Here is an 8243-nt window from a genome sequence, read left to right as displayed (position 1 = left end):
GGTAAGCTGATGAGGGGTGTGGTCAGACTAATACTGGTATTAGAGGTACATTTGTGGAATTTATTCAGTACGCGTGCACGTACGCGAGATAGTGCAGTGTGATGCCAAGCAGAGCCTCTAACGGCACAGAACTGTGACTGACTCTTAATTTCACAGTCTGTTTTTCCAACGGTCCCATACTCCCATTGTCCACACTCCACAGTGTCCTCGACAGAGACACACAACACACAAAGTCAGCCCTCTCTCTCTCTCTCTCTCTCTCTCTCTCTCTCTCTCTCTCTCTCTCTCTCTCTGAAAGACACACACACACACACACACACACACACACACACACACACACACACACACACACACACACACACACACACACACACACACACACACACACACACACACACACAAGAGCCGTCAGGAAACGAGACTGACAACTGGCTAACCTTAGACGTCGGGCCATGCAGCATGTGTGTGCCGGTTCCAGAGGACTGGGGGGGGGGGGGGCTAATGGCTCGCACACAATGGCCATTGTATGACCGCAGTACATAAGTCAATAGCCACCACATGTGTGTCAGAGGGGGGCTTGACGGCCCGACTGACAGCCGGCCCTGATGACTCTTAAAAGTGTGCAGTGATTGGAGAGGCCCTCGCTCTCCCTCCGCTGTCAAAACACTTCAACTCAGCACTTCATCCTCATCATTTCCTCCGACCCTCACCCCCCCCCTGGGACGTACCCACACCACCTTCCCCACCGCAGAGTAGTCCTACACTTTGAGTTTTGGTCGATAGCGAGTACTGATCTGGGATCATATTTATGACGCTTCTACGAATAGGAGTACTGATCTAGCGTCACTGCTTGGGTCACATGACCATATACACCTCACTGTGATTTATGGGTCAAGCTGATCTCAGATAACCACTGCTACTTTAAGATGCTCGGTAAACTAAATACCAAGCCCTGCTTGGTCTTTTATATTTGTTAGTTTTGGTGTGTTGCTTGAAGTTTAGTGACTTAGTGAATTTCTCCAGATCTCTCTTGGCAGAACCTGAGGTGTGGCCAGAAATAGCAACCCCTCTACTATCATCTCAACAACAACCCACACATCAGACCAAAACACAACATGTACCGGTAAACAAAGTGCAATACAAAACGCAAAAAAGGTTGCTGTTTGGAGTTTGAGGACTGCGTGATATTTCAAGGGAGGTGAGGAGACATCTATAAATGAATAAATTAATAGAGATGCTTTGTTCTATCGTAGTTTTGAGATATTAATCCCATAATAGCTAAACTAATATACAAATATTCATGTTTACAGACCAGCTAGCCTAGCTGTTGGCCAAAAACAGCTCTCCCAGAGTTTTAAGATAGGCTAGTGGTTCGTATCCGCTTCCATTAATTTGTGCTATGTTAGGCTAGCTTGCAGCCTTTCTATTGCACAGAGAGGGAATTGGTATATATCTTCTTGTCTGACTCTGGAGAAGCATTTCCCATAATGTCGTGTGTTCCTTTAACTTCTCATAAATTATGTCAAATGGAACCTCAAAAGAACTAAATTCTAAATACACTGCAAAAACTAATCCTAACTATACCTACTTATACACCTGCATATAACCCATATAACTGTATGATAGCATGTACAATAATGCTGTATATACCGTATACTATATATATATGTATATACTGTGTATACTAGTTATGCTGCTGGCCAGTATGACTTACTACCATAGTATCGTCACGGCTGGACTGGTAATCTGGCATACCGGGCATTTCCCGGTGGGCCGACGCACCTTGGGGCCTGCAGTGGCGAATATTCACGGAGGCCAAGGGAAGCCAAGCTTCCCCAAAAATATAAACAGTAAAAAAATATATATATAATTTAATAAAAAATTACTTCTTATTTTTTTTTTATAGTTTACAATAATAAAAAAAGCTTTATTTTTCATCTCTGTGTTATAATAATTTTCTCCCTCCTGGAGAAATTAACCGAACGAGCGAAACTGCGCCCACTCTCTCTAACACTGTCACTGTGGCCCATACTCACTGACTCACAGTCTGCCAGCCTGGAGGCTCACGAGATAAAGCTGGGAACGAGGTTAGGACGCTAGGCAGTTTTTTTTTGTTTATTCATCCTATTACCTCATTATTAGCCAATAAGATTCGAGCTGGGTTGGGCTTAGCTCCTAAGCCTTAACACGCCCAGCTTGGTTCTCTAGGTAGGGGAATATATGCTAATTTCGCATCTGGCCCAATCAAATCACATTAAAAGCAAACGTGACCAAACGTCTTCGCCTCGCGGGCACTTTGGAATATGCAATGAAGCATATAGCACTTTATTAGCAACTTGTTTTTCGCCGGTGGGACCTTTACTGAGGACCAGCACAGCACACCACTGTAGATATTATGATTTAACAAATCTATCTGTCCAGGAGGAGGACCACATTATTGGCCAGGTAAGCAGCCTACATAGGCTAGCTTGGTTTCTAACTAAGGTTATCAGGCTAGCTTGGTTGCTAACTAATGTAACCAAGCTAGCTTGGTTGTAGCCCCTTTCGTGACTGCGATGCAAGCCAGGGGCTCGAATACGCAGTCACTTATTCCTCCGTAGTAGCCAGGTTAATTTGCACCACCAAGTACTGTTTTTTATTTTTATTTTTATTTTGCTAGCGGTGGGTCCAAAATATATCAGATATAAATTTCAAAAGGTAACCAGCGTTCCATTAGGGTTTCACACACACACACGGCAGGGTTTGAAAGCTCGGCGTTGCTAATAAACATTTTAAATCATTTTTATAAACGAGTAAAAAAAACACTGAGCTAGCCTTCGCTAAAATGGCTGCTTCCGCATTTTACAGTAGGAGCGCTGTGATTGCTGGGCGCACCAGACACGTGACAAAGCAGCCAGCAATCACAGCACGTAAGTTTCACCACGGACATATGGACCTGTGATGTTTGTTTGGTTTATTTAATTCTTTTTGAGGCATGCTATCCTATAAATGCCAAGTAATAGTTGTTTCATGGACCAAGACCACAACAGTCTCCTCTCATATAGCGTCACATGTTTTATCTGCTGACAAAGCACAATACCTGTTGTTTTTTAGTTCACTCATTGTTCAGGGAAACACATTGTTAATGACATTGACGGATTGTGAATTTTGTGATTGACTCAAATTATATTTATTTGGACAAATAAATATAGTCACTTTATTTGAAGAGTCAAAACTGTTCTCTTGGCTTTGTTTTGTTCATAGTAGTAACGCCGCCGAGCCATACTACATGTTGACTGCTTGGTTTGACTGGCCGCCGAGCCATACTGTACATGGTGACTGCTTGGTTTGACTGGCCGCCAAGCCATACTGTACATGGTGACTGCTTGGCTTAAATCTAAATAAAAAAAAATATATATATATATATTAATTAAAAAAAAATTATTAAAAAAGATTTAATAAATTTTTTTTGGCATCCTCTGTTATTTTACCCACGCGACGCCACTGCTTGGTTTATATATTTTTTTTAAACGGCCGGCCCATAAAGCAGGGACAGCGGCCCATTGGTTCATTTTCTATACGGACACTGGGCTGGCCCAATCACATCTCTTACTAAGCCACACCCCCTCCCTCAGACTCAGTATTGTTTTGTTTGGCTTTGGCAGTGTAAACATAATGTTTCCCATGAATTTAATTGAATTGAGTAGTACCTGCATGATTAATAGGGACTCACAGGGAGGTAGTGTGTGTGCCATGCCATGATGACGATGATGATGATTAATTCAATTAATGTCGATAATAATATGATAACATACTCGTAATGCTATCATAAAGTGAGACCGTCAACTACTGCTGGTGATCTCTCAGTCAGTCAATGTCATTGTTTTTGTAGCTAGCATTGTTCCCTAATGCAGTCGCAACTCCGGCTGACTATTCTAACGTTAACTAGCTAACGTTATTTTGTCAGCATCGCGTTGGCTAAGCCCACGTTGCTGTGAGTGACCTACAGTAGGTCCATATTGTATCATCATAATATTATTAAAATCATTAGGACAAGGGTTCCCTTGATAAAGATGCACAAAAAACACCTGTAGCTCAACTGCAACTGCAAAAACTGCCCACCTGCTCAAATGTATGCCTACTTATGTATTAGCCTACAGGGAAAAAAACACATTCACAACAGGCAGCAAAGTATATTTTCAGCCAGGTATGGTGGTAACTATTAGGATATATATGGTATGGATTACTTACTGTTATTACTATCTGTGGTAGCTCTCCACTTACACAAATAGTTTGTTTGCTGCTGTGCTGTCCATTGAGCATGCACCTTCAAGTGGTAGGCACATTAACTTTCAAACTCCCCAAACAAACAAGCACACCATTGATTTAATTGCCATATAAATCACATACAAAGATCTAACTATTACTCCTCTCTAACTATTACTCCTCTCTGAACATGAATATAAAACAAAAAGGTGATCTATTAACTGTGTAAATCTTATACAATACTCATGATTGATATTTGGATACTTGAAATCTGTAACTGAGTTAGTAAAATGAAATAAAATGGAACAGCTCGATGCATGCATGCAATAAACAACTATTTGCTCATTACCAGTATGGTATTGTTTAAATTGTACAGCTTTTTGCACATATTTGTCAGGGAATTCCAACAATTCTGGACCTGAATGTACCAGTTAATTGTAATCATCTATCTCTCTCCTTATGTCTGGTCATGCCAGGTTGTGGAGGAGAAAGACAGGGAGGAACAGGCTGTAGACTACTTTTTGTTTTTACATCACCACCCAAAACAAGATTCAGCCAAGAGCGAGTGAGTACACTGGTCCACTTGCACTGGTCCACTTGTCCATGGCACTTACTACCCAGCTTTGTAGTGGTTTGGGGGAATAGACTAGTACAGTACTGTAGGTACGCATATTTAAGGGACCGCAAGGATCGTGTACTGGTGGGTGGTGTCTGACCGATTGTGGTGGGCCGGTCTGGGTCAAAAATGCCAGGGTAAATTCTTTGTCTGTTTATATCCAGTGTAATCACCTGTACATTGTATATTACTACTGCACTGTTAAATTTGCCGCAAATTACACTCTGAAAAAGGAGGGTTGTCACGGGTAAAGACACAGCTACTTTGGAGCGATATTTAGTGTATTTCCCGGTAAGATAGCATGACATGTTTGATATCAATGGATTTTGCAATCTCAAGATTATCACTGGCTTGGCGCTATCTTACAAACTGAGACTGGTATGACCTTCAAAAGACAGTGATGTTAATGTCAGATGATCCACTGGTTAACCAATAGGTTTCAGAGGGTTGAAAGTTAACCAAGGCCAGGAGGACTGTGGAGCAGTTATAATTCACATGTTCATATCATGGTGATCAAAGCAGCATTTGGGATTCTTGTTGTTTTTCTTTTGTGTTGTACCAAACTTGTACAGAACCGTGACCCCAAAATCAAGGTATGTACCAAATCGTGGCTTCTGTGTCCTGTTACACACCTTTACTGTACCTACCTTGTTGTTTTCAATGGAAATTTATGGAAAAAGGGGGTCTTCAGGATGCTCTTCTATTCAGGTCAATGCAGTACTATCGTGAATCACTACAGTATTTCTGTGGAAAGTCTACAATATGTATGAAAAAAAAAACACAGGAATACTGAATGGACTGAATGCATATCTACATGCCACCTACAACCATTTTTCAATCGGACTCTTCCCTTTAAATCTGAGCTTGCGTTAGAGACACAACATTAGAGATCATTCATTTGTGGTCATTGGAAGAAAACAATTGATAATTTTTCTCCACTAGAGATTGAATTTATGAACGTGTGAAAGATGTTTTTGCCGCTTGCTATCAGACATTAGTATTGGGAAAATTGTATCCTATTTCAGCCTGGTATAGCTGTTATCTGCCTTCCATCTGCTACCATTATCGGTATCTGTGTATCCTCCCTCTCCCCCCCCCTCTCTCTCTCTCTCTCTCTCTCTCTCTCCTCTCTCACCTCTCTCTCTCACCTCTCTTCTCTCCCTATCTTCGCTCTCTCTCTCTCTCTCCCTCTCTCTTTTTCTCTCTCTCTGCCCTCCCCTGTTCAGCTCCTGCTGTGATCCATTCATGTCTGAGTGGTGGCCGAGCGGTAGAATGACATGCAGGTGTGGGATAATATGGGAGGTTTTGGCTGAAGTCTGTTATTATAATGACTATGGCGTGAGCAGAGCTAAATGACGGGTAATGGCTGTGTAAACGTCTGTGTAAACGCACACACACACACACACACACACATACACACATGCTCACATACACACACACATATGGCATGCGCGCACGCACGCACTCACTTACATACACGCACACACACCCACACACGCGTGCACGCACACTCACATGGACATACACAGCCAATTGGAGGTTTGCTATCTTTTGGAGAATTGTATGATATATAAACTGTTGAATGGTATAAACTTCACATTCTGACACACGAGGGCTGGAAGCCAGAAGAGAGTTAGAGGAGCTGGACTTCCCTCCTACACTGCAAGAACACTTTGAAGATTCACAAAATCACATGAGGTTTATATTTTTTTATTTAAGCTAAGTGTGCAAACTAAAACGAGTCGCACAATGTTTTATGTTTATTTTAGGGCTGGGACTTTATCGCATTAATTTCGATTAATACAGAAAGAATTCAAAGTAAAAAAAAAAGTATGCATATAATCGCATGGTGATTTTTCTTTATTGTGTAAGAATGTTACCTTTCAAAGGAGACCAGACTCATGCATGTGCTATAAGTATAAAGTATAAAAAATTGCAAATAACTTTTTTTCTTAGTCTGGTTTGTTCAAAAAAGAAAAGAAAAAGAGAAATTGAGATCAACCAAGAGGGTTCAAATTCGGGACGCCCCAGTGGCGCACAGCATAGTGCGATGCAGACCTACGTGGTCGACCCGGGTTCGCCTCCCGCTCCCGGACGGATTCATCGCATGTCCTCCCCCACATCTTCTCCCGTTCTCCCTCTCCTCTGTCGGTCCTGTGACCATGATAAGCTGTAAAAATGCTAAAAAAAAAAAGAAAGGGTTAAAATTCATATCAAGTCCCTCTTGGCCCAATGTTGCCTGTCCAATAATTGATTGATTGATTGAAAATGTTATTAACAGATTGCAGAATGGGTACAATACACACAATTGTTAAGGGGATGCAGACCAGAGAAAGACTTTCGTCTTGTTTACATCAGGGTCCCCCATTTTCAATTCATCATAACATGACATATATGTCATACAGATAGCAGGGGTTATATGCACAATCATTCCAGACTGTAAATAATGTCTTTTGGCAGTGACTGAAAGGGTACAGGCTGAAGCATACTGCTTATGCCTAGTATATGCCTGTCCTATATTCTTATCAAATTAAGCTACCCTCCTTTTCTACCTTTCTACCTTTTCAAACTAGTGTTGTATGTTTAGTGGAAGCTCTACTATAAAACCCAAACTGGGTTTTCCGCTAAAGATATTTTTGAGCAATTTCCATATTACGCACAGTGTTCATATATAGTTGAGACACATATCTACATGAGCCCCCCCCCCCTCCTCAGCCCCCTGGGAGACCAGGCAAGTGTTAGGGGTAGCGTCAAACTTGAGCCCAAGAGCAGAACACAGGAGGAGAGGAGAATGAGGCGGTTTGGGATGTTTAATTGTTAGGTACAAAGCAGACAGGGTTAAATGGTGATAATGTGCGACAGGGGCGAGCAGGGTCACTCCTTGTGATTCCCAGGAGACGTCCTGGCTGGTGATGTCTCGGGATACAGCGTAGACCGGGCGGTGTGTGATCCAAGGTAGGTGTAGCAACACTCTGACGAGGATTGGCAGGAAACGCAGGTCTCATATCAGGGCTGGTGATGATCTGATGAGTCTCAGGTGTGTAGGTTGATCCTGGGCGACAGCATGTGGAAGCGGGAGCAGGAAACTGCCCATATAAGGGTGTGGAAGCAGCAGGTGAGAGAGAGGCCCTGGCTGTGATTGTAACAGGACCCCCCCCCCTCTACGGGCGCCTCCTGGCGATCCTCCAGGCTTGCCAGGGTTGGCTTGGTGGAAGACCCGGATGAGGGGTAGGATCCAGGATCAGCTGGCGGGAGACCCAGCTGCGCTCCTCTGGACCGTAGCCCTCCCAGTCCACCAGGTACTGGAACCCACGGCCGCGACGGCGCACATCCAGCAACCGCCGGACGTAGGCAGGATGTTCATCGATGATCCAAGGAGGAG

The sequence above is a fragment of the Notolepis coatsorum genome, assembly GCF_963971535.1.
Source record: "Notolepis coatsorum genome assembly, chromosome: 19".
NCBI classification, from domain to species: Eukaryota; Metazoa; Chordata; class Actinopteri; order Aulopiformes; family Paralepididae; genus Notolepis; species Notolepis coatsorum.
Note: the sequence above shows the minus strand (reverse complement) of the source record.